The sequence below is a fragment of the Arvicola amphibius genome, chromosome 1 (genome assembly GCF_903992535.2).
Source record: "Arvicola amphibius chromosome 1, mArvAmp1.2, whole genome shotgun sequence".
NCBI lineage: Eukaryota > Metazoa > Chordata > Mammalia > Rodentia > Cricetidae > Arvicola > Arvicola amphibius.
The window spans coordinates 91943935-91961743 of NC_052047.1; positions in this window are offsets into that span (position 1 = coordinate 91943935).

The window sequence follows — 17809 nt, forward strand, 5'->3', positions numbered from 1 at the left end:
ATATTCCCAGTAATCTCATAACCCATTGGCTGTAATGGTGGCATGTTAAAGGACAGAGCAATGGAAATGTCACTAATGGCTTTTCTGGCCTTTTCTAGCAAGTCATCTTCATGTAGGGTACCTGAACCAAAAGTATGTCTCTGTAAATGTTAGGGTAGAGATCCTGGACAGGTTTACCTGAGAAATGAGTTGTGACTCTAGAAGCATTGTGGGTAGCCACACAATCAGGTTCTGCAAAAGAAAAAGTGGAGTCCAGGGTGTAATGGTGACATTACAGATGCCAACTGTGAGGTTGAAGGCTTTCATGGAGCATGCAATAAAGATCCAGCTAGCAAGGTTTGTGAGTTGGTTTTCAGACACTATAAAGGTCCGTTCTAATATTTGGAGTCCTTTGGTGGGTGGTCACAAATGTGCTGTCCCCCAAGTGAGATGGTATGTTTTTCCAGGTAGTAGACATTCTCTGTATTAGTCCAAATAGTCCATAGGAAAGAATCAGTGGGCAGAACAAATCCATCCCCAAGTTTCCTAGGCAATGGGAGTGTGTGATAAGCTGGTACCACATTGTCTATATAGACTAGGAGTAAATGTATTTTGCAGAATCCAAGTTTACACCAAGAGGTTTGCCTTGATTGTGGTAGAGTCTTGTACCCTCCTCCATTTCTGTTCCAAACACTATAGAAAAGAGCTGAGACAGGTCTATCTGTCTCTAGTCTTTGAAAAGTGAGTCTTGCTTGGATACATTTTTTTGTTCCTCTGAATAAGTTGCAGCCGATAATTTTGGAGATCCGGTTGGCCACAGCTAGTCTCTTCAAATTTACAACAATGTATTTGTTAGTATCTGCCAATTGTTGCTTTAATAAATTTAGTTCCAGGTGAAGTTTGTGGGAGATAGCTAATCTGTCAGACATGACACTAATAGCCAATGTTTATTGTTCAGTAGGATTTCTGATGTCTGCTATATCTGCATTGAAGTCTGAAGGAACAGAAGATGCTATGCCAGCTCTGAGTAAGGACCAAACAACAGAGCCCCAGCACCCATCAATTTTAAAGGTTTTCTTGCAGCATTCCATTTCCTGAGGAGCAGCAGAAGACTTGCATTCTCCTAGTTCGGGCTCAGAGCAAGATTCTTCAGGTGGGAGCCATGATTTGAGGTTGAGGGTCAGTGAGATCTTCCAGACCCTAGGTGTAAATTATGTCTTGCACGTAGGCGAAGGCCAAGCATCACCATAGGCTCCCAGTAACCATTGGTGGGGAAGAAGGGGTGTTGACAAATGCCATCTTAGAGTGGGCTGTGAAGAATTTGTTGTTCTCATCCCATCCTCCTCTATCAGTGGTGTTAGGCTGCCTTTTTCATTTCACAGGGTTTCCACATAATGAAGAAGACATATACCTCATCAAATGAGGGTCCTTTCTGCAGAGTTCCTGCACATGCTTTATTGAATATGGGCTAATGGGCCACAAAGTCTTGAATGAGTCATTCTTGGGAAGTCCTGCATGTGTATGTTTCTAGCTGGCACTCTGTGTACACCTGTGACCCAGGAGTGCGGAGAGACTCCTGTGGGTTATTGGGGCTTGCTGACTTCCGGCCTCACTGAGAAAAAATTAGTCCCAGGCTCAGGAAGAGACCTTGCCTCAAAGGAATAGTCAGAGAGTAATAGAGAAGGATACATGATACCTTCCTCTGTCCTCTCTGTACACGTGTGTGTATATAAACTCATGCGAATACACATACACATATGTGTTAGTTAGGGCACCATGACCACGGCAACGCTTATAAAGGAAGACATTTAACTGGGCGGCTTGCAGTTTCGGAGGTTCGTCCATTATTGTCATGGAAGGACAAGGCAGCATGTAGGCAGGCATGGTGTTGAAGAAGGAACTGAAAGTTCTACATCTAGATCTACAAACAGCAGGAAGAGAGTGAATCACACTGGGCCTTGCTCGAGCATCTGAGACTTCAAAGTTCTCCCCCAGTGACACACTTCCTCCAACAAGGCCATTCCTCCTAAAAGTGCCACTCCCTATGGGTTCATGAAGGATATTTTTATTCAAACCATCACAACATTAAAATAAAATATTTTAAGAAGCTAGATTAATCTTGTGAACCCTGAAAATGTCTAAATTAGAACCTTCTGTGATTTATTGTCTGTGAATTATTTCTCAGTAACAAAATGAATTAAAATGCTAAAGTATCTTCTCTGATATAAAGAAACATAAATAGTTAAGGGACCAAGAAGTATACACTTAGATTTTAAATCATTAAAGCCTGGATACCAGTTTAGCAGTGAGCAGCAGCCTTCGCTAGCCCTAAGAACACAATGTGTACACAGCACCTTCATCAAAAGATTAAGAGTGTCAGGACAGACTGCCCAAATGCAAACGGCTTCGGCATAGGTTCCACACCCACGAAATCAGTTGTATTTATTTACTAAATTGTGATTATTTTCTAAGCAAAGAGGCTAAGGATGTGATTTAGTGGTAGAGTGCTTACTTAGCACAGGCCCCCTGGTGATTCCAGTATTGCCATCAATCAGTGAACCAAACAGTCATCAATCTATCGAAGACTCTGAGCTCAGTGCTACCTGCTTTATATACTATCCATCCACTTTCCCCTCAGCCTTGCAAACATACTTTATTATCTCCTTTTTATGAAAGAGGAAATTAAGACTCTAAAGATTAAAGAATCTGTTTAAGCAGGCTGTGGTGGTGCACATCTTTAATCCCAGCACTCAGGAGGCAGAAGCAGGAGGATCTCGTGAGATTGAGGTCAACCTGGTCTATGTGACAAGCTCCAGGACAGCCAGAACTTTATAAAGATACTCTATCTCAAAAAACAAACAAACAGACAAAAAAACTAAACTTAAAAAAGTAATAATTTTTTTAAAAAAAAATCCATCAAGTTCCCATCATCTGTAATTGGGAGAGCTAAACTGTAAACTTTTTGTTGCTAAACTCCTTCCCAGGGGAGATGTAAAAAACACCTTCTACTCCTCCCAAAGTCCCAATGACAAGCCAAGGCATGATTTTACCGAAGTTCACTTTGGGAAGCCAATGAGTTTACTGGATTTAGAGAGCATGGGTGAGGGCTCACCTACAGGGTGTGGGTGCTCCTCCACCACAAAGGCTGTACCAGAATGTTTTGACCCAGCGGTGATGATGGATTTCCCACAGCTACATAGATGGAGACCCTTCCTTGGTTTTCCCTGGGGAGCTCTAGCTGCTCCCCAAGACCACATGCAATGAAGGCAGAGTTGCCAATAGGTAGTAGGAAGCCATATGAGTCTCCCTAGCCTTCCATGAGGGATGGGAACAGTCAGAGAGCCCAGCTGGGACAATCCTTTTGCTAGGGGCACAGATGAACTCTCTAAAATGTCAGTTGTCTGGTTCAGGGGCTAGACATACATGCACAGCACGTATTTCAACCATTGGTGTCCAAATGCATTAGAACATGTTTTTGAGCAAATACCCTGAGATGTGCCGCACGGTGACATTTTTATCAGTGAGGGATGGCAAATACGATGACTGCCCTGTAAGACTATCATGCAGACGAAAGCTCGTTGTGCTGGTGGTACCACAGTCATCATACCGTCGCGGCGCAATCCATCACTCGGGTTTGCTGCGGCTGCAGCAGGCAAACACATTTGCATTGGATCCACCGTTATGCACAGGGTTTAATAGTTGATAATGATGACAAATGGCTGTTTTAATGACTTTTTGTTTACATTATTATCTTAGAATGTTCTCCCTCTACTTATAAAATAATAATTTGATGGGGAGCCATGTGCCATATCTAGTTATACAGTGATACTTTTTCAGGATGAATTAGTATCAGTAAGCAACCCTCTAATATAGATAAGATACATTATATATGGAATATGTGGAAATTTCTAATATGCTAATAAGTTAAATAACCTTGTAATTTTCACAAAACAAAGACCTTTTAAAAATACAATAATATGGACATCCTAATAGCTTCTTTTTTATTTATGTATACTTTGAGAATTTCATACATGCATACAACATGTTTTGACCATATTCACCCCTCCAGTTTCCCCTAGATCCCACACTGCCCTTGAGGGGACATTTCAGATCCAAACTGTAGCACACCCATACACTGGTCCATTCCTTTTCACGGTAAGCCGTTCACCACCGGCCAGATCTGCCTTTCAGCGGCACCTAGAGACCTTGCTTTCCCCATTACAAACAGTAGGAAATTATAAAGGAGTAAAATTAAAAAGCAATTTTTTTCACAATGTTTTTTTTCTTAGGTCTATGAAAAGCAAAGGCCATTAGTTTTTAATCCTAACGCCTGGTGGTGGCCTTGGATAAAATTAATTATCCTCCCTGAAAAGGATAAAATTGTCTAGGCCTGCCATGGAGCGTGGCTTAATCTAGGTGGTCTGCAAGGCCGTACAGTAAACATGGATTTGCTTTGGAATACGAGGAGAAAAGCATTTATTAGTGAGTGTTTACCACAAGCTTCTCTGTCTGCTGGAGATAGGGTGGGGTCCCTGCCAGCAAAGAGAACATAGGTGGGCATGAACCCACATTTTCCTGTGGTCCGTACGCTCATGTTTTCCAGAACTGTGGCCTTTAAGTCCTCTTTAAAGATGGGGCCGCTACAAAGCGCAGCAAGAAGCTTATTTTCTGCTCTGTTTCTCTGCTAACAGGCCTTGCAAGGCAGAGCAGATTTTGTCTCTTCCTGAAGATGGCGACACAGGACCATGCCTTTAAGACAAGGCCAGCTCAAGTAGCAGCAGCCCTGCTGTAGATGCTGAAAATAAGTATTTTCTTTGCTTAAATACACAACATTCTTTTAAAATATAAATAAGCAATAGTTCTGGGTCAGGTCATTCAGAAGCTGGACTATCTAGATTAGTGATTCCCAACCCTTCAATACAGATTCTTATGTTGTGGCAGTCCCCAATCATAACATTTTCTTTGCTACTTCATAACTATAATTCTGTTACTGTTATGAACCATAATACAAATATGTGGTATGGGAAGGGGTTGTGACCCACAGATTGAGAACCACTGCTCTAGCTAGTCATTGCTTTATAATAATAGTGGTGGAGAAGCAGACATGTTCCTGCGTGTCCAGGATTCATTTGGTTAGTGGATTCCATCAGCCTGCTTCAGTCAGGATCCATTTGGCCTGTGGATCCCATCAGTCTGCTTCAGTTTTCACATAAAGGATTTAATTTAGCTACAAAAATCCCAGTTTCCTCACTACCCCTCAGCTCATTCATGCCTCATCCTCTATACAACACTGCCTTTCCGGTGAAGGGTGTTTATTCTCCACAGACTCATTCACCAGTCTGAGACAGAAGCCCTTGGGGAGACGCAGGCCAGGCCTGCACCGTCGGTCAGACCACATTTGTATATGCTCTTCCATAAGGCAGAATAGTAGAGCGATCTAGGGCCACAAGTAGAAATGTCTCCTAGACTCTGGGCAAAGGATGGTCTGAAGGGCCTACCCAGAAGGTGAAGCCTGATTTTCTTCAGCTGCATGAACTCATTCTTGCTAGAATTGTGCAAGGCACTGGCCTAGCATGACTGCGGTCTGCCCTTGGCTTTCAGCACCGTGAAAACAAGACCATGGTTTCCATGCGTCACCTCACGGTCCATATTACTTAGCTTTACTCTAAGGTTTGAAGAGGACTGATTTTTACCCCCCCCACCCCCAGTCAGAGAATCTTCACCTGTATGACTTCTCTGGCCCTCATTTCATTATCTCGCTGTTTCTGCTGAACGGCTTTCTCAGAGAGACGCAGAACAGGGAAAGGGGTTGGATGCCATGTTCCTTCAGTGCCTCAGTGGAACAGTCTTTCTAGAATGCCCGCTCCTGGGTCTCCATGTCCTTAACTCTGGAACTGAGCAGGAGCCTTACCTGCAACAGTCCCAGGTTTGGTAAAGGCGGAGGCCTGACAAGCATTGGCATGTGAGCCATGGTCCTCTCAAAAGGCCTCATCCCGCAGCTGCACTATCAAAGGGTGAGAGGTCAGTGGCTGCAGATCCTAGGTGATAAGAGGCCATTTGAATAGTGCAACCACCTGCTGACTACATCGCGCGATCAACTTCAATAGCCCATGGTGAAACAAAAGCATCCTAAGACACAGTAAATGTGTTAGCTACTATACATTCCAGCGGGTTATTACCCAGAATCAGAGAGCTGAGACACATGGTATTAGGTTACCCGGATAATGACGCATCATAAAATAGATTTCTGAATAGATTTCTCTTTCAGAAGTGTGGCTGTGAGCACGTTTCATTTTCCTCAAGATTGAGCCTTAACATTCTATCCAGCCGAAGTGTCAGGAGGGTGCCACACATGCGATGATGGGCTTCTGAGGCACTTATAAAGGCTTGTCACCCCAGCGTAGCCCTGTCCTTGCCTTGACAGCATCTCTACCAGGAGCCCACCTGGCTGGCACTGGGGCAATGAGTCCTATTTCTGAACATGCTGACAGATCTTTCTGCAGAGCACTATGATGACATGGCCTCAGCGAATGAATCTGGACACCTCCACAGTGGCGGATTTCTGTGTGGGTTGCTTTATCATTTTATAAGATTGGGCATGTTCAGGGTAGTGTGGTTGTAGACCCTTAAGGTTTAGAATTCTATGTCACAATGTTTTTTTTAAATCTCTGAAATTAGAAATGTAATTTTCTTTTTTCTTCCTTTCTTTATTCCTTCCTTCCTTCCTTTCTTTCGTTTCTCCCTTCCTTCCTTTCCTTCCTTCGTCCCTCCCTTCTTCCCTTCCTCCCTCTTTCTGTCTTTCTTCCTTCCTTCTTTCCTTCCTTCCTCCCTTCCTTCCTTCCTTCCTTCCTTCCTTCCTTCCTTCCTTCCTTCCTTCTTTCCTTCCTTCCTTTCTTCCTTTTTTGTTTTTTTTCAAAATAGTTTCTTTGTGCAACTGTCCTGGCTGTCCTGGGATTCACTTTGTAGACCCAGGCTGGCCTCAAACTCAGAAATCCAACTGCCTCTGCCTCCCGAGTGCTGGGATTAAAGGCATGGGCAACCATGGCCTGGTGCAATTCTCTAAATTATAATTAACGCCTATAAGTCGGGTGTAGAGTTTGTGGCTATAATCTCAGCAGCACTCAAGAGGCTGAGGCAGGAATATTACCATGACTTCAAGACCAGCGTTGACTCCAGTGTCTCAACAAAAGTGGTGGTAGGAGTGGGCTACAGAGATGGCTCAGCAGTTAAGAGGATCAGCTGCTCTTCCAAAAGACTGGGGTTCAATTCCTAGCACCCACATAGCAGCTCATAACTGTCTGTAACTCCATTTCAAATGCAGGCAAAACACCAAAGCACAAAAAATAAATGAAGTCTAAAAGAAAGAAAACCCAAATCACAAAAACTCCAGATTTAGATACTTCTAATATTTGGATCAATCTTTTTCATTATTTGTCAAACCCATTAATGAAATGTAAACCCTTTTCATTAAAATACAAATTATTAAAAATAATTTTGAATAAGAACTATAGGGGGGAGTTCATATATAGAAAAAGCACTATTGACAGTGGACAGTGACTGGTTAATTAAATGAAGTATTATATGTCCTGTTGTTTTTGTTTCTGTTTGTTTGTGTGTCAACTTGATCCAAGATAGAATAATCTGAGAAAAGAAAAGGTCAACTGAGAAAGTCCCTCTATCAAACTGTCTGTGGGCAAGCCTTGGGCAAGCCTGTGGGCAAGCCTGTGGGCAAGCCTGCCGGCCCTTTTCTTGACTAGTGATTGCTATGGAAGAGCTCACCTCATGGGGCTGTCAGGGTCAGTACCTGTCAAACAGTACCTGAACAGGGGAGTGCAGAAGATAGAACCAGGAGGGCTCTCGGTGGATACTACGGCAGACCCAAATTTATTCCTCATACCCACTTAATACCCAAAACACTAAGGGGAGGGCAAAAGACTTCTTTATCATGGCTCAGGGAACAACAAGCATAACCAGTTCCTTAACTCTCAAAGCAATCTAGTAACTGTACATTTGGCCAAATATTCTGTTATTTGGCCTTGAGGAGCAAGAACAAGCTTGAACTCTCTGACCTTAAGAAAAGATGGAATGGGCTCCCACAGGCAGCAGTGCTGTTCCTGGGCAGGTGGTCCTTGTAACGTGAATTCTAATTGGTCTTAATAATAAAAACCCAGACTCAGATATTGGTGTAAATGCTGAAAGATCAGAGAGACAAAGGAGCAAACCACAGTCACCTCTTACCTCACCAACTTCTCAGCCAAAAAGGGGCCAAACTCTTCCTTATTACTTTCTCTCTCCACCCAGCCATATCATTTCCTGTTTCCTCCTCCCAGGTGCTGGGATTAAAGGTGTGTGCCACCACTGCCTGACCTCTATGGTTAACTAGTGGCTGACTTCACACTCTGGTCTCCGACAAGCTTTATTTGTTAGAGCACAAACAAAATAACAGCACATTCCCCCCTTTCTTTGTCTAAAATAAAAAAGGTTATAACTAATATAAGAAAAGCTATATACAATAACTAAATAACTGTATATAATATATACAGGTAATAAAAACATCAACAATGTCTAGTCCATTTAGATTAAATAAATTCAGAGAAAATACTGCATTATCTATCCTATCTTGGTGAGTCCAAAGGATTGTACTTAATTCACCTTCTATCTTAATTTACATTACCAAAATATATCTTTTAAAGTCTCCCAACCTTATATTTTACACCTCTTTGTGAATTTCTTCTCTGAATCTGGTAACAAGGAAAACTATAACTATAAACCTTCCACTCCCTCAGAGGCCCAAGGAGGAAATAATATTACCTGAGTAAGCAGGAAGTGTAAGCAAGTGACTTCCAAAAAGTGTGAGAAATGACAGAAACAGCTGGCTGCCTGGACAGTCACCCAAGGTTCCTCAGCAACAATGAGGCATCCATCTTTAGTCTACAGGCCTAACATATCTGAAAGACTTTTCTGTGAAGCAGGATATTCTGAAGAACTGTCCTACCTTGTCTTGGGAAAATTTGGCAGTCCCTTCTTTTGTATCTTGCTTGTCCAATTTGGACAGCATACTGTCAGTTGTCAAGACAACAGCACTTTCTTGCTCAGTGACTTACTTTTGCCACTAAGAAAGTAAACTTTATATGGAGTTTCTTAGATGCCCATCATCGAAGTGGTAATTCTCTGAAGTAGACTGGCACTGTCAGGAGCAGACACATCTCGTTGTTATTTTTGTTCTTAAAAAATGTTAGCTGCGCAGCTGTCAGCCCAGCAGAGATGGTTGTGGGTCCCTGCAAGATCCCCGGGCGGGCGGGTGGCCCTGCCATGAGGCGAGCGGGCAGCCAAGCAGCAACAGGTTCCCATCGGCAGGTAGGCACATGTGAACCGGGCAGTGGCAGCGGGTTAAAGGCACAGACACAGAAAATAGGCATAAAGCTTTATTAAAGGAGAAAGGGAGAGAGAGTGTGAGAAAAAGAAGAAATAGAGAGAGAGAAGAAGAAGAGAAAGAAGGAAGGGAGAGAGAAGTGCGTGTGCACATGCCAAGAGAAGAGGAAGAGAGTTCAAGATGGCAGTGAGAGGTCAGGGGGTACCCAGGAGTGGGCGTGGCTTGCCTCTTAAAGCGGCAGGCGACCAAAAGAATAACAGTTATACAAAGAGATCCTGTATTATTAAAGTATCTTAAGTGCCATATTCTGAAGATCTCTAAAAATGTTTGAAGATGATCAGTCTATCTAAAATATATCTCTGTTTGACCTTGAAAACATACCTAATATGACTACAAGTTGGTTGTAATAGGTAACTAATTACTAACCTGCATTTCCTTACTATCCTAAGTAGTTGGTAATAATAAATATCAAGGGCTAAGAGTTTGTATTACATTGTTAAGTGTGTTGCATAGGCATAATACCTTAAGCAAGATTAGAAATGTATGTACAGTATGTTCTAACAAAAATAATATTAAATTTGTATCAATACACAAAAATCTATGTCAATGTAAAATATTTAAAAGTAGCAGTTGCTTTTTTGGTTTAAAAGAAGGTTCAATAATCTACTTTTTATCCTATATCTATATCCCTCCTTTTCAGAGTACATTCAATAACCTATCATATGTATATCCCACTTTTTTCTTTTCAAAACAAGAACTCTGAATCAAATCGCCTTTGTTCAACTTTTTTCCTAACCATTAACAACTTGCAACCAACCCCCTAAACAATGACAACTATAAATAACCCAATGAAAGGCCAAATCCCACCCACCCTCTCCTCTTGGGAATGTGGGTACCATGTTTTTTTTTATTAATTTAAAATTTTAATTTTACATACTACCCCCAGTTTTCCTTTCTTCCCTTCTCCTTTCTGGGTCTTGGTTACCTCACTCAGGATGTTTTTTCCCTTAGTTCCATCAATTTGCCTGCAAATTTCAAAATGTCACTGTTTTTTACCCCTGAGTAATATTCCATTGTGAAATTGTACCACATTTTCTTTATCCTTTCTTGGGGTGGAGGGCCTCTGGGTTGTTTCCAGGTCCTGGAAATATTGCCGCTATGAACATAGTTGAGCAAATATCTTTGTAGTATGATTGCACATCCTTTGAGTATATGCCCAGGGGGAATATTACTAGGTCTTGAGGCAGATTGATTCCCAGTTTTCTGAGAAACTGACATGATGTGGATGTCCCTCTGTATATATGTTGCTTTTTATTGGTTAATGAATAAAGCTGTTTTGGTCTATGCCAGGGCAGAATATAGCCAGGCTGGGAAAGATATATATATATATATATATATATATATATATATATATATATATATATATATATATATATATATAGAGAGAGAGAGAGAGAGAGAGAGAGAGAGAGAGAGAGAGAAGAGTCAGTGAGACTCCATGTAGCTGCAGAAGGACACAGATGTCTAGAACTTTATCGGGTAAGCCACAGCATTGTGGTGATACAAAGATTAATAGAAATGGGTTAATTTAAGATGTAAGAGTTAGCAAGAAATACATCTAAGCTATTGGTCAAACACTGTTGTAATTAATATAGTTTCTTTGTGATTATTTGGGGCTGGGTAGCCAAGAAATGCGCAAGCAGTCTCTGCCTACCCTGACATACTGATTTTCAAAGTAGCTGTACAAGTTTGCACTCCCACCAGCAGTGGAGTAGTGTTCTCCTTACTCCAGATCCTCTCCAGCATAAGGTGTTATCAGTGTTTTTGATCTTAATCATTCTGACAGGTGTAAGATGGTATCTTAGAGTCATTTTGATTTGCATTTTCCTGATGACTAAGGATGTTGAGCAATTCCTTAAATGTCTTTTGGCTATTTGAGATTCTTCTGTTGGGAATTCTGTTAAGATCTGTACCCACTTCTTTTAAGTTGGATTATTTTGTATTTTGATGTATAGTTTCTTGAGTTCTTTATATATTTTGAATATCAGCCCTGTGTCAGATTTGGGATTGATGAAGCTCTTCTCCCATTCAGTAGGCTGCCTTTTTGTCTTATTGACTGTGTCCTTTGTCTTACAGAAGCTTCTCAGTTTTAGGAGGTCTCATTAACTGTTGCTCTCAATGTTTGTGCTACTGGTGGTATATTTAGGAAGTGATCTCCTATGCTCATGCATTCAAGACTACTTCCCACTTTCTCTTCTATCAGGTTCAGAGTAACTGGATTCATGTTAAGGTCTTTGAATCATTTGGACTTGTGTTTTATATATGGGGATAGATATGGATCTATTTGCTTTCTTCTACATGTTGACATCCAATTATGCCAGTGCCATTTGTTGAAGATGCTTTCTTTTTTCCATTGTACAATTTTGGCTTCTTTGTAGAAAATCAGATATTTATAGGTGTGTGGATTAATATCAGGGTTTTCAATTCAATCCCATCGATCCACATGTCTGTTTTTATGCCAATGCCAAGCTATTTTTATTACTATAGCTTCTTGGTAGAGCTTGAAGTCAGGGATGGAGATGCCTCCAGAAGTTCCTTTATTATACAGGATTGTTTAGGTTATCCTGGGTTTTTTGTTTTTTCCATATGAAGTTGAGTATTGTTCTTTTTAGGAATGTTAAGAATTGTGTTGGAATTTTGATGGGGATTGCATTGAATTTGGAGAATGCTTTTGGTAATATTGCCATTTTTACTATGTTGATCCTACCTATCCAAGAGCATGGGAGATAGTTCCATTTTCTGATATCTTCTTCAATTTCTTTCTTTAAAGACTTAAAGTTCTTGTCATACAGGTCTTTGTTTGGTTAGAGTTATTCCAAGATATTTTGTTATTTGTAGCTATTGTAAAGGGTGATGCTTCTCTGATTTCTTTCTTAGCCCGTTTATGGATTTTTTTTTCTTTTTTAGTTAATCTTGTATCCTGCCACATAACTGAAGGTGTTTATCAGCCATAGGAGTTACCTGGTAGAGTTTTGCAGACCACTTATGTATTCTATCATATCTGCAAATAGCAAAAGTTCGCCTTTTTCCTTTACAATTTGTATCCCTTTGATCTACTTTTATTGTCTTATTGCTCTAGCTAGAACGTAGACTACTATATTGCAAAGATATGGAGAATATGGACAGCCTTGTCTTTTTCCTGATTGTAGCACAATTGCTTTGAGTTTCTCTCCATTTAGTTTGATGTTGGCTGTTGGCTTGCTGTATATTGCCTTTATTATGTCTAGGTATGTTCCTTCTATATCTGATCTCTCCAAGACCTTTATCATGAAGGGGTGTTGGATTTTGTTCAAGGCTTTTTCAGCATCTATGTTTTCTTTTTCAGTTTATTTATAATGTGAATTACATTTGATGGAGGCGGGTCATCTATCAATCTGTTTTCATTGGTTAATTAATAAAGAAAACTGCTTGGCCTAATAGGTTAGAAAATAGGTGGGTGGAGTAGACAGAACAGGAAGAAGGAAGTGAGGTAGATGGCTCAGACAATTGCCCTGCCTCTACAACGAGATGCAATGAAGCCAGCCACCAGGTCAGATGTGCTGACCTTTCCTGGTAAGACACCATTCGTGGTGTTACAAAGATTATTAGATATGGGTTAGTCAAGATGTGAGTAAGAGGCTGAAAATAATGGGCCAGGCAGTCTTTAAAAGAATACAATTTGTGTGTTGTTATTTCGGGGCATAAGCTAACCATGTGGGATCCGGGCAGGACGAAAAGCAGGCCCGCAGCTCCCCACTACATACATTGACTGATTTTCATATGTTGAACCATCCCAGCATCTCTGGGATGAAGTCTACTTGATCATGATGAATGACTTTTTTTTATGTGTTCTTGAATTTGATTTGCCAGTATTTTATTGAGTATTTTTGTGTCAATGTTCAGGAGAGAGATCAGTCTGTAATTCTCTTTCTTAGTTGCGTCTTTGTGTGACTTAAGGTATCAGGGTAACTGTAGCCTCATAAAAAGAGTTTGGTAATATTGTGTGAAACAATTTGAGGGGTATTGACATTAGATCTTCTTTGAAATTCTGATAGAATTCTGCACTGAAATCATTTGGGCCTGGGCGTTTTTTTGACTGGGAGACTTTTGATGAGTGCTTCTATTTCCTTAGTGATTATAGATCTATTTAAATGATTTTTCTGGTCTTGATTTAATTTTGGTATGTTGTACCTATCCAGAAAACTGTCCGTTTCTTTTATATTTTCCAATTTTGTGCAGTATAAGTTTTCAAAGTATCACCATGATGCTCTGGATTTCCTCAGTGTCTGTTATTATATCCCCCCTTTCATTTCTGATTTTATTAATTTGGAAATTCTCTCCCTCTGCCTTCTCGTTAGTTTGGATAAGGGTTTGCCTATCTTGTTGATTTTTCTTGAAGAACCAACTCTTTGTTTCATTGATTCTTTGTATTATTCTCTTTGTTTCTATTTTATTGGTTTCAGATTCAATTTGTTTATTTCCTGGTGTCTACTCCTCCTGGATGAGTTTGCTTCTTTTCTTTTGCAAGAACTGAGGCTCCAGTGGTAGCTGATGTGGCGGGGAGGGGGGTTATGGGAGTAAGCAGGAAAGATGCTGCTGCCTGGTTGCTGAGGGGTGCGGTCGGTGGGGTGGGGCACAGGATATTCCCCCAGGGTTCTAGGGCTAAGAGAGCATGGTTGCCCAGCTGGTAGCTCAGATACTCACCTCTTCCTCCAGACATCTTGTCCTTAACTTTACTTCCTGCTTCCTGGGGGCAATGACATCCTTAGAGGATCCTGAAAAGAAAAATTTGGGTTAATTATCAAGTCCTGGGAGAGGTAGCTATATCATTTGTTGTCCAGTCTCTGTATAATTGGAAAATGTAGGACTTGTCTCAAGTCCTGGTTAGAGTAGTCTGTGAAGCTGGATTATTTCAGCTAGCCACCTCGAAATTGTCCTGAGTAGTTTGTAGTCCAAAGTCGATCTTTAGATGGTGTTTTTGAGTTTAGTAGTTTTATCATAGTACTGGAGGAATCGTTGTTGTGGGGCTCCATTCTCCTTTTGGAGACTTCAAAGTTTGCTGTTAGGCATGGTCTTGGTTCACTGCAGAAAACTTAAACATTTTAAATGTCATATGCAGCCAATCTCAAAGAGGTTAAAGTACCCATACATCCTAGTTACCTGATAGAGACTCAAACCTGAAATCATGTACATACAGAAAGCTAGATGAAGTCTTTTTCTAGAGTTAGTTAGTACTCTATATGACCATTAATATGACAAAAGTAAAAAAATATGTATATTAATCTTATAACTTGAGATAATATTTATACCTTAAGAAAAGTTGTTAGAGTCAAAATAAAACCAAAGGATTATGAGATTAGTGGCATTAAAATAGTCCCTAATTTTTTTCTTCTGTCCCGTATCAGGTGACTCTTCTGACGTGAGACAGACATTTTGAATTTTACTTTAACAAGCGTGCTTCGGTTTAGAGAAGGAGTGAACAACACTCCAACTCCAAAGCCAGCTTTAATTTTCAATTGATCTGGGACTACAGAAAGACCATTTATTTGTATTAAGTGTCTATAGAAAACAACGAAAACAAACATTTGGGAAGATTTATGAAATTTTATCCTTTTGAAAATCTGATGATTGGCCAATTCATTCTTTTTCTTGGGACATTTTAAAAAATGATTTGTCCTTCTTCTTCAGATGTCTCATTTGTCCAGTGGTCTTCAGATTCCTTAGCTTTATCCCCTCATTTTTCTGAAAATACAATAACAAAACCCTGCTCCAACCCTAACTTTGGGGAAGTTCTCTTTTGGCAAATTGTATCTGATCAAATGAGAAGCATTCACTAATCATATAGGTTAGTTTAGATTGAATGGCCACTGTCTGATGAACTATCCCCTCTTCTAATCAAGAGGTCTGAAATTGGTCTTGGGAGATTTCCACACCTCTAGCCCTAGTTCATTGTTCAATGGTATTAGCTTCATCTTTCCACCAGGTCCTCCATTGTAACTGAGGACCAGGTTCCAAAACTGATATAACCATGTCTTTCCAGTCTTTTGGGATAATTCTGTTACAAGTTTACCATAAGGTAAACATCTGCTTCACAAAAGGCCATAGGAGACTCTTGCTTCCTTGAATCTCCTTAAATCTAACATTTCCACAGGAGTCCAATCAACTCCTACACAGCCTTGGGGTATCTATTATTTGGCAGCTGTTTCTAAGGTTACTGGATAAATTAAAGTTGTTTGAAAACCTTAGGCTATTCCTCTCTAATCTTATAATGCAATGCTGAAATTGGTTCTCCTAATTTAAATCCCTCTGTCTGGATCTGAATATCTCTGTGATCTGTTTTAATAAGTTTTTCTAAGGCCTATACCTTGGCACTCATATCAATCAACCTTTTCAGAAATAAACAAGAATTATAAAATCAGTAATAAAGATTATCAAAACAGCAATTAACATTAGGCCAATCTCAGGTAAATTGATTATCCCTTCATTTAATTGTTCCAATTTTATTTATTTATTTATTTATTTTTTGGTTTTTCGAGACAGGGTTTCCCTGTAGTTTCTAGAGCCTGTCCTGGAACTAGCTCTTGTAGACCAGGCTGGCCTCGAACTCAGAGATCCGCCTGCCTCTGCCTCCCGAGTGCTGGGATTAAAGGCGTGTGCCACCACCGCCCGGCCAATTTTATTTATTTTTATATTTTTAAATTTATTTATTATGTATACAATATTCTGTCTGTATTTCTGCAGGCCAGAAGAGGGCACCAGACCTCATTACAGATGGTTGTGAGCCACCATGTGGTTGCTGGGAATTGAACTCAGGACCTTTGGAAGAGCAGGCAGTACTCTTAACCACTTAACCACTGAGCCATCTCTCCAGCCCCCTAATTGTTCCAATTTTAAACCACCTATGCTGTAATCATACAGAGACCTAACTCCCTCCATCGTAATAGTGTTTCCCATTTTTAATGTGGGGGAAAAAATTCTTTCTTTTAACTAATTCCTCCCTTTAAGAATTCCCAATTATCTCACCAAAGCTGCCAATGACGGTGAAATGTGAGGCATAGCGTGTCTAAGCGGAGAGCACAGACAACGTAGAGCCTGGCTGAGAACAGCTACAGCTGCTAACGTGTAGCAGTGAGCAGAGAGTGGTGGCCTGAGGAGAAGGGGTGTAGGGCAGCCCGCAATCCATGGGGGAGAGAGCCAGCTGTCTGTAAGATGCACCGGGGATTGTGTGGAAGAAGCACATGGATGGTGTGAGCTGCCTGAAGGCAGAGCCAGCCTGTCTAGGGTGGGTAAGTCCTGTGGTGTTTAGAGCCCAGGTGCTTCTGGAATTTGGGTAGCAGCTGGAGTCTGTTGTAGAGGGTACAAAAGGAACATCCCCAAACTTACTCAGAGGCTTGGGGGAAAAGGAAAACCTAGTCAGCAGGGCAGTGACCCCAGCGGGAAGCTCCTGTGTGTGGCTCAGGCATGTGCCAGAAGCTGCAAAGCCACAGGCAAGCAGATTTTTTGTGAATTTGTGCCTTAAAGTTGGGCACCAGTTGTACCACAAATCTAATTGGTCTTAATAATAAAAACCCAGAGACAGATATCAGGGTAAATGCTAAAAGATCAGAGTCAAAGAAGCAAGCCATAACAAACTCTTTTTTTTTTTTTTTTTTACCTTGCTGACTCCTCAACCCAACAAAGGGCCAAACTCCTCCCAATGTTTGGTTACAAGTGAGACCCCAACCCCCTGACACCTCTATATCCAAGAAGTCTGGGATGTTTGGGTAAAAGCATCACCCCAGCTCCTGGCACCCATCCTTGGAGTGCCAATGGAGCAGGAATAGAGCAGGAAGCTCTATTTCAAGCCCCCTTCCCTGGGAGTTGCCTTCGTCCAGACTCCACCTCCAAGAAAGCCTGCCAAGCAGTGACTCCTCCCTAGAGAGGGTTAGGACCACTCCCACAGACTATTTAGGCTGCTGCCCAGAAAAGGAATACGAGGTCTCCCCTTCTTTCTCTTTTCCCTGCCATGCTTTCCTGGGCTACCCAGGAGCATTGCATTTATTAAACGTGGGCATCTTTCATTTGGTCTAATTTTGTCTGATTGAAATTGTGTCGGTGGAGAGGCTCGTCTTAAGAAATATTCCCAACACTCCCTCAATTTATACTCCTCTCTCTGCCCAGCCATATATCACTTCCTGTCTGTCTGTACAGACCTCCAGACTTCTATGGTTAACTAGTGGCTAGCTCCACCCTCTGATCTTCAGGCAAGCTTTATTAGTTAGAGCACAAACAAAGTGTCACCCCCTTCCTGAGCAGTGCTTCCTGGAGTGTCTGGGACGCACACAGCAGGTGCTTGGCAGAGGGAATGGGGGTTCCTTGTCATGGAGCTGGCAGAGTTGAACCATCCTGGTCTCAAAGTCCATGTTTTTTCCTCAAGGA